This window comes from Musca domestica, unplaced genomic scaffold, assembly GCF_030504385.1.
Source record: "Musca domestica strain aabys unplaced genomic scaffold, Musca_domestica.polishedcontigs.V.1.1 15, whole genome shotgun sequence".
Lineage (NCBI taxonomy): Eukaryota > Metazoa > Arthropoda > Insecta > Diptera > Muscidae > Musca > Musca domestica.
In genome coordinates, this window is record NW_026712207.1 from 10105674 (window position 1) to 10125251 (window position 19578).

The 19578-nt window shown below is 35.1% G+C and overlaps 1 protein-coding gene across 2 annotated transcripts in view; it reads left to right on the top strand.

Annotated features, from left to right (window-relative positions):
- The first annotated feature begins 16400 nt into the window (after positions 1–16400).
- The window catches only part of LOC101888630 (bumetanide-sensitive sodium-(potassium)-chloride cotransporter), a 189206-nt gene continuing 186028 nt past the window's right edge, over positions 16401–19578 (top strand). For both annotated transcript variants that reach the window (XM_020034704.2, XM_059119650.1), the window contains exons 1-2: positions 16401–16541; positions 17137–17306. The gene's annotated coding sequence lies outside the window, so the exon portion shown is untranslated. The remainder of the gene's footprint in view (positions 16542–17136; positions 17307–19578) is intronic.

Sequence of the window (19578 nt, forward strand, 5' to 3'; positions counted from 1 at the left end):
TAAAGCGGTATTTGCTTTAATTTGAAATATTTCGTGTAAAAGCCACTGGCAAAGGCGGCTGGGGCGAAACTACATGCCGCCCGCATCAGGGGATGGGTTTTACTAGGATTTGTAAAATATTTGTTTAAGCGGAAAATGTAATAAATTAATACGTTTAGACATGATTACGCAGCGAAGAGGAGCAGCAGCACGTGCAGATTTTTTTTCTGATTTTATGGATGTGGTTTTAATTTTTTTTTTTTTTTTGGGAGGTGGGTGCTTTGCTTTAATACCGAAGCAAATGAGATTTGAAGGATTTCCAATAAAAACTCGATAATATAAAGATAAGTTATAGAGTTTTTGGAACCAAAAGCATTAAGAATTAATGAGGAAATATTAATATGGACCCTAGAGGATCCAGGTTTTGGAGAAAGAATTTTTTTATTAAAAAACACTGAAATTTGGCTTTCCACTGGGCTCTAAGGTTAAATAGGTATATTTGAATAAAATTTGGCAGCACTTATAATTGTATAGTACGCATATCCAAAACCAGCTCCTTCTCTCAACCACAGACACCAACAGTGACATCCATATCAAATTTCAGGATTCCAGACCTATCCTCTCACCCAATACCTAATTTGGTACTATTTAGTACTTTTCGTACAATAACGGTCAGATTTTCAAAACCACCTCCATATCTCAATTCCAGATACCAATATTAAATTTGATGATTCCAGCCCAATCCCTTCATCCTATACCTAATATAGTACCAAATAGTACTTTTCGTACAATTATAGTACACATTTCCAAAAAAAAAACAACCTCCATATCTCAATTCCAGAGATCTCAATATCAAATTTGAGGATTCCAACCTAATTTAGTACTTTTCGTACAATAATAGTCAGGTTTCCAAATCCCCCTCCATATCTCGATCCCATATACCAGCAGTGACCTCAACATCAAATTTCTGAATTCCAGCTATACCCCTTCACCCAACAACAAGTTTAGTACTATTTAGTACTTTTCGTACAAAAAATAGTACATATTTCTGAAACCACCTCTACACCTTGACCACAGATACCAACAGTGACGTCCATATCAAATTTCAGTATTTCAGCTATACCCCTTCACCCAATACCCAATTTAGTACCACTTAATGCTTTTTTACAAATATAGTAAATTACAGTACACAACTCCAAAAGCACCTCCATATCGCAACTCTAGATACCAACAGAGACATCTATATCAAATTTCAGGAATCCCGCCCTATCTATTAACCGAATGCCAAATTTAGTACTTCTCGCAGATACAGGGTGAGATAAAAAAACTGCAACAAAGTCAAACGCCAGAATTTTTACATTTTTTTAATTTTATTGAATAAAATCAAAAAATATCGGAAATAGCATCAAATTTTAGAATAATTTTAGACTTGTCCGAATTGGTCAACTTTGGCACGAATAATGGCCTTCAAACGGCCAATGAAACCGGCGTCACACGCTGTCCGAATGTGGCTCCACGGTATTTTGACCCATTCCCGGTGAAGCGCTTGCTTGAGGTGATCGACACTTTGGTATTTTTTAGTGTCAACCTTGTTTTCCAAAATAATCCAGACACAAGAGTCTAACGGATTGGCATCCGGAGATTTTAGTGGCGCTGGAAATGAAGCGAGGAACCTAATTTTGTAACCATTTTGTGGGTGGGGCGTGCTGAGTGCGATGGTGCTGAGTCCAAGGTCTGCGGCCAAAATGTTTGCGTGCCCAAGGCTTTAATACACCCTCCAGAATATTTTCGCGATAATGTTCGGCATTTATTCTGATGCCAAGGTCGATTAATACGAGCGGAGAGGGGCCATTGGCTGTTATGGCAGCCCACACCATCACCATGGACGGCGTTTGAGTTCTGGTCACCCGCCAACCGAAGGTGCACATTTTCAGCTGACTTCTTTGGCAAGTAAACACGATCATTTTGTTTGTTTACAAACTGCTGGACAACGAATATTTTCTCATCGGAGAAAACGAAAATCGGCAGTTCACCACTTTCGGCCAAGCGAACTCTTCAGCTCTTTTGAGTCTATTTCATTTCCGTTGCGGTGTAAGTTCTTGCACTTCTTCGCATTTCAATGGCTTTACCCCGAGCCCATTTTTCAATATTTGCCGAATGGAATATGGCGATATGTTCAGTTCACGAGCCATTTTTTGGCCACTGCGACGCAGGTTTTGATTGCGAAGTCGCTTCTTTACTCTTCGAACCATTTCTGCTGATGTTGCTGTTTTCTTCCGTCCACTTCCTTGACATATGTCGGGCTACGCTACCAGTATCACGTAATCGGTAACGAGCGATGGTACGAGACACAAACGTTTTATTCACATTTAAATGCTGGAAATAATTTTAACAGCTGTCGGGCGAGTGGTTTAGAAATGACAGCAGTCTGAAGTTGGTTGAAGTTTTTTCATCTCACCCTGTAAAGGTTAACATTTGTTTTGAAATTAAAAAAAGAACTTAAAACTCTACCTTTGGTCCCCAAAACAATATTCGAAATAGTATACGTTTGATCCTTAAAAAAAAATATTTTAGATAAAAATCAAGTTTTCCTCCTAAAATTTTTTGATAAAAAATCCACATTTGGTCCTTGAAAACATTTTCCTTAAAATTCCATATTTTGTTTTTGAAAATTTATTATAAAAATTCCACATTAGGTCCTTGAAACATATTCTTAAAAATCCACATTTGTGCCTCCCATTGTCTTCGAAAAATACTTTTTCGTTAAAAGTCTAGTTGTGAAGGTCCTTTGCAAAAGTTCCCCAACAAATCTTCTACCCAAAATAGCATTACACAAAAATTAATGGCCATGATAAATGCAAGTTCTTCTTCTCCTCCCTCTTTCTCTTCTTTTTTTCAATTTTGAATTCCAATTAATGATTAAATGAATGACTAAAACAAAACCATAAATGGCTCTCGTTGTCTCTCTGGCCGATGACATACGGCTCCTCTTGGATTCACATTTGCCATTCTTTTGTTGCTAACAGAAATGTGCAATGATTTCATGTTGTTGTTCTTGTTGTTGTTATTAATAAAGACCAATTGATGGTTGTTGTTGCTGTTGTTGTTGTTGTCAACCTGAACTGGTTATTTCCCAAAATGGACATAGAACAATGTGTAGTCAATTGTAGAGATGCTTTGGACTTTGTCAGTTGTTGCTGCCGTCACAACTGGAGTGTCCTGTCAGTTGCATGTTTTTGAATTTTGAATAGGATTTTGCTTCTTGTTGTCCATTTGGTGGGGTATGGATGGCTACTGCATCTTGATTTGTTAAATCGACAAATAGGTATATACGGACTGACTCAAATCTATGGAGACATATATGTATGTATGTATGTAGATGTATGTGGGGGTATGAAAGTAAAAAATAAGTTAACAAAGAAAATACCATAATGAGAGTTGCAGTTTTTTTTTCATTTTAAAGATGACACATTCATGGACGAGTTGGAGCTTAAAGCTTTTGATATTCATTGAAAATCCATTTTTATAGCTAGAATAGCCCTTACAAAAATATTTTTAAAAATCAAAGTTTTTACGGTCATTGGAAAAGAATTTCAAAAAATTAACTTTTATAGCTCGAATGTCCTTTGGGAAATCGTTCTTAAAAATCTATGAGTGGTCCTTGAAAAAAATAATCTTAAAATTCCAGGATTTTACCCCAAATGGTCCTTGTAAAAATATTCTTTAAACAGCCATTGAAAAAAATTTCTTTAAAACCCACTTTTATGGCTCGAATGTCCTTTGGGAAAGTGCGCATACAAATCTACCAATGGTCCTTCAAAATGTTTTCTTAAAAATCCACGAATGCTTCTTGGAAAAATATTTTTTAAAAATCAAGAATTATAGCTCAAATGGTATTTAAGAAAATATTGTTAAAAATCCTTGGAATATTATTATTACGAATCTACAAAACATCCTTGGAAAAATATTCTCTAAAAGTCCAGAAGAAAAAGCTCGATCGGTCATGACAAAAATATTCTTTAAAAAATTCAGGACTTTATCCAAATGGTCCTTAAAAAATACTCTTTAAAAATCCACCAATGGTCCTTGGATAAAATTCTTAAAAATGAACTTTTATAGCTGGAATGTCCTTTGGAAAAATGTACTTAAAATTCATCAATAGTCCTTGAAAAAATCTCTTGAAATCAAGAGTTATAGCTCAAATGGTCCATGGAAAAATATTTAGAAAATGTTTTTAAAAATCCACGTTTGGTCCCTAGAAAAATATTCTTAAAAATGCGCATTTGGTCCTCTGAAAAATTAAAAATTCACCAATGGTCCTTGATTTTTTTTAATCTATGAATCCTCCTCGAAAAAATATTATTTAAAAATCAAGAATTGTAGCTCAAATGGCCCTTGACAAAATTGAAATTTTAAAAACCCTTGGTATCCAAAAATCATATTAATCCACAAAACGTCCTTGTAAAAAATATTCTCTTAAAGTCTAGGAGTAAAGCTCAGTTGGCCCTGGGAAAATATTCTATAACAAATACTGGAATATAGCCCAAATGGTCAATGTTCTTAAAAATCCATATTTAGTCCTTTGAAAATATCCTTAAGCAATCACTTTTATAGCTCAAACGTCTTTTGGAAAAATGTGCCTAAAAATCCACCATTCCATTTCTCTTAAAAACCCACGAATGCTCCTTGGAAAAATATTCTCTAAAAATCAAGGATTTTTATGACAAATGGTCTTTGAAAAAATGTTTTCAAAAATCCTTGGAAGATTAAATGAAAAAAACCACGAATGTTTCTCGAAAAAATATTCTCAAGCACAATCAATAATTTTTAAAAAATCCAGGACTATACCCCAATTGGTCCTTGCAAAAATTCATTAAAAATGCAAATTTTACTCCCTTAAAAAAAATATCCTTAAACATTCACTTTTATAGCTCGAATGTCCTTTGGAAAAAGGTGCATAGAAATCCACCTATAGCCCTTGAATGTTTTCCTTAAGAACCAACGAATACTTCTCGAAAAAAAATATTCTTTAAAAATCAAGGATTATAACCCAAATGGTCATTGAAAAAAAAAAATTTTAAATATTTTGGTATTCAAAACTTATAATTAACCACAAAACGTCCTCGGAAAAATATTCTCTTAAAGTCTAGGAATAAAGCTCAATCGGTCATGGCAAAAATATTCTTTAATAAATCCAGTACTATAGCCTAAATGGTCCTTGAAAAATACTCAATAAAAATCCACGAATGATCCTTGGGAAAAAATCTTAAAATCAACTTTTATAGCTAGAATGTCCTTTGGAAAAATGTAATTAAAAATTCACCAATAGTCCTTAAAAAATCTTTAAAAATCAAGGGTTATAGCTCAAATGGTCCTTGGAAAAATTCTTAGAAAATGTTTTTAAAAATCCACGTTTGCCCCCTGGAAAAATATTCTTAAAAATTCACGTTTGGTTCTCTGAAAAATTAAAAATTCACCAATGGTACTTGATATTTTTTTTTAAACCATGAATCCTCCTCGAAAATCAAGGATTGTAGCTCAAATGGTCCTTTGAAAAATCCATGGTATCCAAAAATCATAATTATCCACAAAACGTCCTTGTAAAAAATATTCTTTTAAAGTCTAGGAGTAAAGCTCAATCGGTCCTGGGAACAATAATCTTTAACAAATTAGGGACTATAGTCATTGGAAAATTTTCTTAAAAATCCACATTTACTTCTTTATAAAATATCCTTAAACATCCACTTTTATAGCTCAAACGTCCTTTGGAAAAATGTGCCTAAGAATCACCAACGGTCCTTGCAATATTTTTCTTAGAAATCCATGACTGCTCCTTGGAAAAATATTCTCTAAAAATCAAGGATTATAGATCAAATGGACATTAAAAATATTTTTAAAAATCCTTGGGAGATTAAATATCCACAAAACGTCCTTGAAAAAATATTCTCTAAAAAAATCTACGAATGGTCCTTAAAAATAATAATAAAACAAATGGTCATTGCAAAATTTTCTTACACACGTTTGAACCTTTGAAAAATATTCTTAAAAATCAACTTTTACAACAAATCCCCCCATACTCCTCGAAAAAATATTCTTTAAAAATACAGGACCAAATAGTCTTAGGAAAACATTCTTAAAAATCTACGTGTGATCCTTTCAAAAATATTCTTAAAAAATCCACTTTTGTAGCTAAATGGTCCTTGAAAAAATTCTTTAAAAATTCACTTTTATAGCTCAAACGACCTTTAGGAAAGTGTGAAAAAAATCCGACAATGGTCGTTACAAAATGTTTTTTTTTTTTTAAATTCCCGAATATTCACAAAACGTCCTTACATAGATATTCTCTAAAAGTCCAGAAGTAAAGCTCAATAGGTTCTGGGAAAAATATTCTTAAAAAAATCAAGGACTATAGCCCAAATGGCCGTTGGAAAATTTTCTTTAATATCAACATTTAGTCCTTGAAAAAATATCCTTAAACATCCACGTTTATAGCTCAAATGTTCTTTGAAAATATATGCTTAAAAATCCACCAAAAGTCCTTGAAATTTTTTTCTTCAAAACCCACGAATGCTTCTCGAAAAAATATTTTCTAAAAATCAAGGAGTATAGCCCAAATAGTCCTTGATTGTTTTAATCCTTGGTATCCAAAAACGTCCTTAGAAAAATATTTTTTAAAAATCCAGGAGTATAACTCAATCAGTCCTTGGAAAAAATTGGTCCTTGGAAAATATTCCTAAAAATCCATGTTTGGTCCTCTCAAAATATTATTAAAAATCTACTTTTATAGCTTGAATATCCTTTGGAAAAATCAAGGATTATAACTCAAATGGTTCTTATTTTTTTAAAACCCTTGGAAAATTATTCTTAAGTACCCACAAATCGCCATTGAAAAAAATGTTCTTTAAAAATCTAGAAGTATAGCTCAAATGGTCCTTGGAAAAGTATTCTTAAAAAAATCCAGGGCTATAGCTCAAATGGTCTTTGGAAAAATATTTTTAAAAAACCAGGAATGATCTTTGGAATAATTTTCTGTAAAAATCCGGAATTGGACAAATATTCTTATATATCCAGGTTGGGATCTTTGAAATATTTTCTTAAAACTCCATGTTTGGTCCTTTGTAATAGTTTTGTGAAAAATCCATCAGTGGTCTTTAGACCATCAGTGGTCTTGGAAAAATATTCTTAAAAATCTACGTTTGGCTCCTCGAAAAATATCCTCAAAAATCCATGTTTGGTCCTTTGAAAAATATTCTTAAAAGCCCACAGGTGGTTCATAGTTAAATAACCTTAAAAATCCAGGTATTGTCCTTTGAAAAATATTCTTAAAAATCCTTTAAAGAATATTCCTAAAACTCCACGTTTGATTCTTTGAAAAATATCCTTCAAAAACCACGTTTGGTCTTCTGCAAACTATACCTAAGAATCCACCAGTGGTCCTTTGGAAAAATTGGTAAATATCCACATTTGATTCTTTGAAAAATATTCTTCAAAACCCACGTTTGGTTCTTTGAAGAATATCCTTCGAAAACCACGTTTGATCCTTTGAAAATTATTCTTAAAAAATTACCCAGTGGTCCTTTGGAAAATATCCTGGTTCTTGGGTCCTTTGAATCCACATTTGGTCCTTAAAGTCTACCAGTGGTCCTTAGTTTAACATCATTCTAACTTAAAGTCTGGTCTTAAAAATCAATGTTTTGTCCTTGAAAAATTACTACTAAAAATTCAAGTTTGGTCCTTTGAAAAAAAAAATCTTAAAAACCACTATTCTTTAAAATTTTTCTAAAAATACACCTTTGGTTTCTTCGGAAAATATCATTAAAATTCCACGTAGGGTTCTTGTCAAAATTTTCAGACAAAATCCACCAATGGTTCTCGGAAAAATATTGCGCAAAATCCAGCAGTGGTCCTTAGGAAAATATACTTAAATATTTTAATCTGGTCCTTTGAAAAATATTTTTAAAGTTCATGTTTGGTCCTTAAAAATATTCCCAAAAATTCAATACTTCTTATGAAAAGTATTCTTAAAAATCCACCAGCGGTTCTTAAAAAAATTACATTAAATATCCACGTTTGGTCCTTTCAAAAATATCCTTAAAAATCCGTGTTGGGTCCATTGAAAAATTATTCCCAAAAACTCAAGACTTGCTCCTCTGAAAAATATTCTTAAAAAATCTACTAAAGGTTCTTAAAAAAAATCCCTAAGAAATCCAGGTTAATAGCTCTGAATGTCCTTTATCCTTTGAAATTCCTTAAATATATTCTTACAAAAAACCCGACGATTGCAAATCCAAAATGTTTTTGCATTTTAAGTCTCGTGTCCTCGACCATGTCCTCGATATGGCAGTTCATGGGAAACAAGCGTTTGATGCTCCTTGGTAAATATGAATAAATGTTTTTTTTTTCAGTTCACATCTCTTAACATTTGCACAGTTTTATGTTGAAAAGAAATATCAATTTACATATTTTCATAGGAGTTGTCGCACAGACACACACCCACATACACCCACACATAATATCACAAACATATGTACATATTTATTCATCTTTCACAATGATTTTATGTCACATATTCGGATTTATGTTTACACTTGAATATTTAGTGTTTTTTATTTTGTTGTTGTTGTTTTGTGTTATAGTCTTCCTTAAATGGGTTTTCTATTCGTTTGAGGAGGGAGGAGAAATCACAAACCTAGAAGAATTATTCATAAATATTTGAGTGTGTGTGGAATTGTGGTACATTTAATAATAAATGCAAAGAAGCTGAGTGAAAATATTTGCAAGTTGTGAATGGCAGTAGAATTCGAATATGTTTGTCATAAGGAATACCAAAAGGTCCTCTTAGAGAAGACCAATAGATCTTCTTCTATAAGGAGACCCATTTGAGAAGTCCTCCAGATATTCTGTGAGAAGTCCTCCAGATCTCCTATGAGAAGTCCGCCAGATCTCCTATGAGAAGCCATCCAGGTCTTCTATGACAAGACCTCCATCTCTTCTGTGAGAAGACCTCCATATCTTCTGTGAGAAGACCTCCAGGTATTCTGTGAGAAGACTTCCAGGTCTTCTGTGAGAAGACTTCCAGGTCTTCTGCGAGAAGACTTCCAGGTCTTCTGCGAGAAGACTTCCAGGTCTTTTGTGAGAAGACCACCAGGTCTTCTGTGAGAAGACCTCTAGGTCTTCTGTGAGAAGACCTCTAGGTCTTCTGTGAGAAGACCTCCAGGTCTTCTGTGAGAAGACCTCCAGGTCTTCTGTGAGATGACCTCTAGGTCCTCTGTGAGAAGACCTCCAGGTCCTCTGTGAGATGACCTCCAGGTCCTCTGTGAGAAGACCTCCAGGTCCTCTGTGAGAAGACCTCCAGGTCTTCTGTGAGAAGACCTCCAGGTCTTCTGTGAGAAGACCTCCAGGTCTTCTGTGAGAAGACCTCCAGGTCTTCTATAAGAAGACCTCCAGGTCTTCTGTGAGAAGACCTCCAGGTCTTCTGTGAGATGACCTCCAGGTCTTCTATAAGAAGACCTCCAGGTCTTCTGTGAGATGACCTCCAGGTCTTCTATAAGAAGACCTCCAGGTCTTCTGTGAGATGACCTCCAGGTCTTCTGTGAGATGACCTCCAGGTCCTCTGTTAGAAGACCTCCAGGTCCTCTGTGAGAAGACCTCCAGGTCTTCTGTGAGAAGACCTCCTGGTCTTCTGTGAGAAGACCTCCTGGTCTTCTGTAAGAAGACCTCCTGGTCTTCTGTAAGAAGACCTCCAGGTCTTCTTTGAGAAGACATCCAGGTCTTCTGTGAGAAGACCTCTAAGTCAGGACCCTCTGGTCTTCTATGAGAAGACCCTCTGGTCTTCTATGAGAAGACCCTCTGGTCTTCTATGAGAAGACCCTCTGGTCTTCTATGAGAAGACCCTCTGGTCTCCTATGAGCAGACCCTATGGTCTTCAATGAGAAGAACTTCTACTGGTCTTCTATGAGAAGACTTTACTGGTTTCTATGAGAAGACCTTCTACTGGTCTTCTATGGAGAAGACCTTCTACTGGTTTTCTATGGAGAAGACCTTCTACTGGTCTTCTATGGAGAAGACCTTCTACTGGTCTTCTATGGAGAAGACCTTCTACTGGTCTTCTATGGAGAAGACCTTCTACTGGTTTTCTATGGAGAAGACCTTCTACTGGTCTTCTATGGAGAAGACCTTCTACTGGCATTCTATGGAGAAGACCTTCTGCTCTTCTATGGCGAAGACCTTCTGCTCTTCTATGGCGAAGACCTTCTGCTCTTCTATGAAAAGACCTACAGGTCTTCCATGAGAAGATGTAGTGGTCTTCTATAGGAAGACATTTTTGTTTCTATAAGGAGAACATTTGATCCTCCTCTATAAGAAGGCATATTGATCTGCTATAAGGCTTATATGTATTCTAATAGAAGACCAACAGGTCTTGGTTCTCCTCTCTCTTTTAAATTCCCCTTCAATTTAACAACATATTTTGGTGAGAATTTCAAGTGTTTTCCTTTTTGTTTGTTTTAACATCCATATCCACCCTGAGCTGTTTTTTTTTTAATTAAAAGACTAAACGCAATTATTAACATTTTCTATTTACGTTGCATGCCACCATTACGAGGAGAGGGAGGTGGTTATTTGCTTATCTCCTCTACGTGTAAACACTGGCGAAAAAGGGAAATCACGTTTAAAAAGGTTTGTTTAACTCATATCCTTCCGGAGATTATGGGTGTTAAAAGCACATGCAGTGGCAGCTGGCTTTCTAACACTCACACTATCGTAGGTATGTGTATGTAAATAGGGATGTGTATGACTTAGTATATGTATGCGTGTGTGTGTGTGCTTTGGCACTCTTCTATGCAAATTAATTTCCCCTTCGCTTTCTTCCGAACGTGAGTTCGTTCCATGCATCAATTAACAAGCCACCTGTGAGTAGAGCTTAAAAGTAAATTATGTCTGCTTAGTTCGTACACATAGCGATGTGGGTCATTCCAGAGACATTTTTGAATAAACAAATGGGGTAAATTAAGGTAAATAACATGGAAGCTATAACAGGGCCGGACAGAGAGTTAAACATTTATGTTCTTCCACTTTTGTTACTGTCCAAATACATTTCTTCTATTAGAAGACCTCCAGGTCTTCTATGAGAAGATCTCCAGGCCTTCTTTGAGAAGACCTCCAGGTCTTCTATGAGAAGACCTCCAGGTCTTCTATGAGAAGACCTCCAGGTCTTCTATGAGAAGGTCTTCTTTGAGAAGACCTCCAGGTCTTCTTTGAGAAGACCTCCAGGATAAGACCTCCAGGATAAAATTGGATAAATTTTCTATTACCGATCCGAAATCTGCTCATATTTGAACCGAAGATTGTAAGGAGTGTGTTTTCTTATCATAATTTTAGAAAGAAACCCTGGTAGGATGGCCTATTTTCGGCTTAGAGAACGACAATTTAGAACAGTGTTGCCATGTTTGTTCGTGATACCATAGTAGTTTGTTGTTGCAAAATAGTCAGGCTAAATCCCATTATTATTTTTTTTTATAAAAACAAAGTTTGTTTATTAGTGGAGAACGATGTTAATGTTTACCACGGGGGTTATCATAGGAGTTATTTTTAAAATAACTTCTAGGGAGAATATTCCAGACCAGAATTTTTCCCATTTCCCTGAAAATGCCTCATATGATAATGATGATGATGCTGGAAATAAGAGTAAATGTAAACGAATGACAAACACACACACACCTCCCGTCCCCAATCGCACAGTCTAATTTGCATAGTTTTTGAGATTGCTAGTTAAGTTTAAAATATAACTATTTTTAGAATTTAATTTTTTCCCCTGAATCCAAATGGGGTTTCCTCCATTTTTGGTGCATTCAAAATGTAAAAATGCAGTTTGTTGTTTTTTCTGGTTTATTTATTTTTTTTTCTGTAATTAAACGATTCATAGAAGCTGCAAATATGCTCGGAATGAATCATAAATGCATGGGAACCTTATGAAAGTAGTGTGTTTCGTTTTAGGGAGCTGGTGATTTCGTTCAAGAGGTGTAGGGTCAATAGGAAAAAATTAGAAACAAAAAGACAAATTGCTGTTCCATAGGAAGTTTTTTGTTGTTCTATAGGAAAGCCCATGGGTTATGAATGGGTTATGAAGACCCATTGGTCTGATATAAAAAAATTATTTGGTGGGTTATGAGAAAATCCATTGGTCTCTTATTACGTGACACGTTTGTGTCCTATGCCAAGAGCCATTGTTCTTGGATAGTAAGTCCAATCGGGCTCCTTAAAATATATCTATAAGGGTACCATTTAATCATCTGAAAGAAGCCCCATTGAGCGTTTTACAAGAAGAATCAAAGATGTTCTATAAAATAACCAATTGATCTTCTATTAAAATACCTACAACTTTTATAGAAGAAAATCTTGGTCTTCCATACGACGGCCCATTGGTCATTTTGGAGAAGACCCATTAATCTTCTATAGGAAGTCTAAGTTGGTCTCCATAAGAAAACCCATTGGTTTTCAGTGTTCTTCAATCAGAAGACGCATTCTCCCTCTGCCCTGGAAGAAGCATTGGAATTAAAAAAATATATATATTTTCGTCTTGTACAGGGTGAGATGAAAAAACTGCAAACAACTTCAGACTGCTGTCATTTCTAAGCCAACCGTTCGATAGCTGTTAAAATTATTGCAGTGACAGCTCATTATATTGTTTACAAGCGTACAAAAGTATTTTGGTGAAAATTTTCCGGAAAAAAAGTTATTCGTAATGGAATTCAAGGGTGATGGTGTGATTTCTTTATATTTGGCTGGAAAACCACAAGTGGATATCGTAAGGGGACTCCAGCATTTAAATGTGAATAAATCTTTTATGTCTCGTACCATCGCTCGTTACCGTGATACTGTTAGCGTAGCCCGACGTCAAGGAAGTGGATGGTCACTGATTGCAGTGACCGAAAAATGGCTCGTGAGCTGAACATATCGCAATATTCCATTCGGCAAATATTGAAAAATGAGTTCAAGAACTTACACCGCAACAGAAAGACAAGTAAAAAAACATTAAGTTCGGCCGGGCCAAACTTTTAGTACCCTCCACCTTAGGGTAAAGGAAACATTAGAAGAAATGTGGCAAAAACCATTAAAATGCCGAATATCGGGAGGTACCGTTATATGGGGGCTCTACCAAATCGTGGACCTACACATGCAAGGTTCCGCCAACGGAGCTAGAACCCATTATGACCTTTAAATACCAATTTTCAGACAAATACGTGAAAAAAATGTGGCAAAAATCATCAAATTACCGAATATCGGGAGGTACCGTTATATGGGGGCTATACCAAAACGTGGACCTATAATTACAATGACTCGCCACACGAACTGGGACCCATTATGATCTACAACTACCAAATTTTCAGTGAAATTCGTGAAAAAATCAGTCAAAAATCATCAAAATACCGATATTGGGAGGTACCGTTATATGGGGACTATACCAAAACGTGGACCTATACATACAATGTTTCGCCACACGTATAGGGACCCGTTATGACCTACAAATACCAATTTTCAGACAAATCCGTTAAATAATGTGGCATAAATCATCAAAATACCGAATATCGGGAGGTACCGTTATATGGGGACTATACCAGAACGTGGACCGATATATCTCATTTTCAATACCAACCATCCTAGACACAATACCATTTAGCAAAATCTGCTAAATTTTGGCGCTCTACGTCAAATAATGTGGGCTGTATCGTGATTTCAACAGACAGACAGACAGACGGACAGACAGACAGACGGACATCGTTAAATCGACTTAGAATTTTATGCTGATTATGAATATATATACTTTATGGGGTCTACGACGAATATTTAAGGATGTTACAAACGGAATGACAAAGTTAATATACCCTCCTTTCCAAGGTGGAGGGTATAAAAATAGACTCAAAAGGGCTAAAGAGTAGCTTCGCTTGCCCGAAAGTGGTAAACTGCCGAATTTGGTTTTCTCCGTCTCCGATGAGAAACCATTCGTTGTCCAGCAGTTTGTAAACAAACAAAATGATCGCGTTTACTTGACAAAATAACGCAGAGCAACATTCGGGCAACGTGTGACGGTGGTTTCATTGGCTGTTTGAAGGCCATAATTCGTGCCAAAGGTTACCAATTCGAACAAATCTAAACTTATTCTAATATTTGATGCTATTTCCGACATATTTTGCTTTCATTCAATGACATTTAAAAAAAGTGTAAAAGTTATGGCGTTTGACTTTGTTGCTGTTTTTTTTTATCTCACCCTGTATCGGTCTACTCCTTATGGTACCTCCCCCACAAAGGGTTAAATTTTGAATATCCATGAAGCTCATAAAACGCGAAATTAACATCCGATTCCATTTAGACTTGGTACATCTAAATATTTCTATCGACACAAGATGTGTTATAAGGATGGTAGAGATAGGACCTTTCCTTCTGATACCTCCCCCACAAAGGGTCAAAGTTTTGAATAATCGAAACGATCATAAAATCCGAAATAAGCATCCGGTGCTCTTTAAATTACACACATCGCAGTGTTTTTATTAACTCAAAGTTTGGTGTGAAGATGGGATATATCGGTCCACTCCTTCTGGTACCTCCACCACGAAGGGTCAACCGTGAAAATAAAGTCCGATTCCATTCTGACTTGATAAATCTCAATATTTCCATCAACACAAGATCTTTTATAAAGATGGTAGAGATCGCACCATTTCTTCTGGTACCTCCCCCACATAGGGTTCAAAATTTTGAAAAAAAAAAAATTCTCAAAGAAAGCGAAATAAGCATCCAAATCTATCCATCCATCTCCTCAAATTTCCTACATACAAACATTTTTGCTAACACAAGATCTGTTGTGAGGATAATATACATCTGCCGTTTTAGTACCTCACCCACAAAGAGTCACAATTTCCAATAATTTTATCTGTCATAAATTGCGAAACAAGTCAGCGATTCTTTACAATTTGTTATATCTAAATATTACTCACAACCAGAAACCTGAGATGAATATGGAATTTATGATTTCGCATAAAATTGAATATAAATCTTCGATTTACCAATATTTTTATCTGTATCAGATCAAGTACGAGTATGAAATTGGTACTTCGGTCGACTATATCTGGTACCTCACTCACATTTTAACATTTTCTAAGAATTGTGACATATCTCATATAAAGTTTAGGAAGTTGTCCATATATTCTAAACCTGGCACGTCGCAATATTTATATCATATTCATGTGGGTCCGAAATGGTAAAATTTACCCATTCCTTCCGAACCTACACCATAGAGGGTCAACAATTTGAGTAATCATAACAGAAATCAAAACATATTTAAAATGTTCTAACATTGGCTGAGGGTATACATCTTCCGGCAAAACCGACTGATATTTTTTTAATTGTATAAAATAATTTTTGAGCTTTGAGTTTTCGATTGATATTTTGATAAATTATTAAATGAGTTAAAATTCAACGTAGGAAAGCTATTTCAAAATTCTCTTAAAGATGCCATTCTCATTATTTTCTCCATCTATGATAGATACTACCCAACAAAATCTTTCCGCAGATTAATTAGAAAAGGCATACCAGTAGGAGCAACTAGAACAACTCGTGGCGACCAATTTTTAAATATTTTTTCCCCTCATTACTTTAAATCCCCCCAAAAAATGGCAACGCTTTTTTATATTTTTAATGTAAGTATCTCTTAATGACAGTGCTCTTCTTCTTTCTCTCTCTTTTTGGTTTGTTAAGGAAATTCCCTTAAAGAGTAGCTGAGAATTATGCCAGACACCACTGTGTGGGGAGTGTGAGAATAAAAGAGTTGTTTTGTGGTTGTTACTTTTTCAAGAGTCTCTCCATGTCTTGGTTTGCCGGCATTTGTGTTTGTAGTTGAAAGAAAACAAAAGAAATAGCTTGGCTTCCCTTTTTTTTGTGTTTATTGTTGCCGTACTAAGTTCGTTTGCTTGTTGCTTGAACGACCGGCTGGCTGTCTGACTGTATGACTGGCAGACTTGTTGTCTGACTGTGTGACTCTTTCCATTATTGTTTGCAAGATCATTTCAGTGTGGTTGTTTTTGTCTGCTGCGCCTTTAGTTAAACAAGCCGACCCGACCAACTCTATACGAATAATACTTTCGTTCCATGTGGTGTTGTTTGGTTTTCTCTCCTTTGCTCTCTCTCTCTCGCGCTTTTGACTGTGCCGAGTAAACACCACATTGGGCGCCACGGTGAGTGATATTGAATGGAAAGAGAGAATGAATGCCTTTGGAATTGTTGTGAATTGGAATTGCTGTAGGCACGATCATCGTCGTCGTCATCGTCAACAACATCATCATGATGAACATTGCCGTCGTTGGTTTATTTTTTTCAACAAACGAACCGGGTCCACATCAGTCTAATTTGGGCTCTTATTGAGTACGGTTCGGTTTTCTTAAGAAATAAAAACTAAGAATCACCGCAGTATTTTGGAATTTCGAAACGTTTGTGTTTTATTTTTTTTCCTCCGTTCTATTGCTGTGGTTCAAAGTGACAAGACGCGATCTTGAAAAAAGATTGCTAAAGTGGTAAAATTAAATGTGTTTTTAATAGAAAAAAAAAAAAATGCCAAAGGAAACTAATTCCGCAAAAAAGTATAGGCCTTTTTTCTGTGGTACTTGTTGTTATTTTTGAAATACTTTCATTGCGAATTGTGCGCTCACGTGTTTGTGAAATTCCTTTGTTTCAACGCCAAAAAAGAAGCGCTGGTGACCTGGTGTTCGGTTTGCAATTAAAATCAACAAAACGAAACAAGAAAAAAAAAAAATAAAAACATCTCCAAGAAAGCAAACAAAAACAAAAAAGAAGGAGAAAACAACAACAAAAAATATCTAATGTTGAGTGAAATTTTTTTTTTTTTGGTGTTTATTTTCGGTACAAATTTCAATTTGAAAATTTTGTTGTTGATTACAAAAAAATGTGTTAAACTTCAATTGATTTGAATTTATTTTTTGAATATTGCTTTTTGTTTCTAAATTTTCCAAAATCCAATCTCCATTCTTTTTTCTTTTTGTTTCATTTCTTGTCTCGCCGCATTCGGGTATTCTTGTTGTATTTTCTTGGCGGCCGGTCGGTTGGTCGTTTGGTCGGTGTTTAACGAATTGATCTTTTTATGCTGCTCAGGCAATCCAGCGGATACTTGTTCGACAACATTGTTCTTTGACAATTTAACCACAAAACAAAAAGAACAACAACTCTGCAAGCCCCAAGCCCCCTCTCAATTGAAGAGTGAAGTAACAAAAATAACAACAACAAAAAAGTTGAAGCCAGTTTAAAAAAGCAACAACCAAGAGGTAAGTTTAGAATGAACAAAATTGGAATTTTCATTTAAATTTGTTGGAGTTTTTGTTGGCGTTTGCCTGGCGCTGGAATTTAAATACCCTCGTCAAAGAATTTAATGAGAATTGTAAAAACTTGTTTTACATTGCGCGTCAACTGCTGACGAAGCGGCTGATGAGTCATTTTGTAAAGAGATTAACTCCATTAGCTTAAGTCCATGGTACGTGTTTAGATTTTCCAAGCAATGGCAGCAGGACTTTGTACACCAAAGGGGAGAACAAGTTTTTGGAATGAAGGAAAACAAAACAGTGAAATGTTAATAGCTTTCGAGTGCTTGAAAAAAAGGCTGACTGTTTGGAAGATATATCTAAATATCCGAAGGATTGAATAGAGCTCGAAAAAATTATGGAATAGAAGTTGAAAAGAAAATATGGAAAGCATACAAGATTTTGGAAAGCCGTGCGTTAGGGATATGTAAGTCGACTTTCGTTTGATCGTTTAATCGACTTTTGACATCTGCCAAATTTAATCCGATTTTAAAGATAGACAATTTCTTTGTTCCAGAACCCGCAAATAATTCTTGCAGCTTCTGGAACAGAGCAAATTTAGAAAAATTTGCCTTAGGGATATGTAAGTCGACTTTCGTTTGATGGATTAAATCGGCTTTGGAAATCTATCAAATGCTCTGTTCCATAACCTGCAAGAATCCAATAGTTTTGCAATTTTTTCGATATCATAAATGGAAAATCGGTTACCGAAGTACAAACAGACCTAAATTTCGATTCGGAAAATATTAAAAAAAATTCGCAGAAAAATAAATATCAAATGAAAACACTTATATGGGGGTCGTATAGCCCCCCATATAAATAAATAATTTTTTTAAGGAAGTCTTGACTATGAATCCTACATTTTTAAAAATGTTTTTCAAAAAAAACTTTTTTTTTTATGTTGTTAAGAAGTTCCTGGCCAAGAATTGAAGATCTTTCAAATATTTTTTAAATTCTTTCGTTGCCAAGTATAGTGGATTTTTTTCCGAAGCTGTGGATTTTTTAAACCTTTTAAGGGCCCGAATTGGGATTTTTTAAAAATATTTTTTAAGGACCATGAATTCGGTATTCATTAAAAAAATTCTTTTTATGAATCGTACATTTTTGAAAGTTTTGCTGTTAATGACTGGGCCAAGTGTCGAAATTTATTTGCAAAATAACCCTGGATTTTTTAAAATATTTTTTAAAGTCAAGGTTTGCTGTTTTTATATATTTTTTTGGGACCTCTTGACCAGGAATCCTAAATCCTTTATTTGAGTTAGTAATTTCTATATTTATAATTCATTGAAATAATCATTTTAGACCCAACAAAGGATATATATTCTAGATCAGATTAAATTTTTGAGTCGATATAGCTTTGTTCGTCCCTCTGTCCGTGTGTTGTAATCACGATATAATCCAAATGGCATGTGATAGGAAGCTAAGATTTTGAATAGATGGGCTATATCGGTCAACGGTCAACGATATAATTGTATCTCCCCATATTCGATATTTTGTTACATTTAAGGCCCACTTCTTAACGGCGTAGTTTAAAATTTGGTATTAAGAGTTGCGGCAGAACATTGTCGATATAGATCCACGTTTCCGTATAGCCTCCATATTAGATCAATAAACGTGGATTTGTAAAGAATATTTTATTAAGTACCGACCATGGATTTGTGAAGAATATTTTTCAAGGACCAACATTGCAATAAACGTAAAGTTTTAAAGAATATTTTTAAGGACCGACCGTGGACCAACATACCAACAAAACGTGGATGTTTAAAGAATATATTTTCAAGGATCAACAGACCAATAAAGCGTGGATTTTTAAAGAATATTTTTTCAAGGATCAACAGACCAATTAAACGTGGACTTTTAAAGAATATTTTTTTCAAGGATCAACAGGCCAATAGAACGTGGATTTATAAAGAATATTTTTTCAAGGATCAACAGGCCAATAGAACTTGGATTTATAAAGAATATCTTTTTCAAGGATCAACAGGCCAAAAAAAAACCTTTTTAAAAAAATTTTTTTCAAGGATCAATAGATCAATAAACGTGGATTTTTAAAGAATATATTTTCAAGGATCAACAGACGTCCCGGTATTCGGTTTTTTGACTACTTTAACCACATTTTCTAACGGAATCGTTTAAAATTATGATGCAGAAATGGGTTCTGTTTTATGTGGCAGAAAACAGCTGGAATAGGTCCATGATTTCTGATATCACCAATATTTGTAGCAGGAACGATGACTTT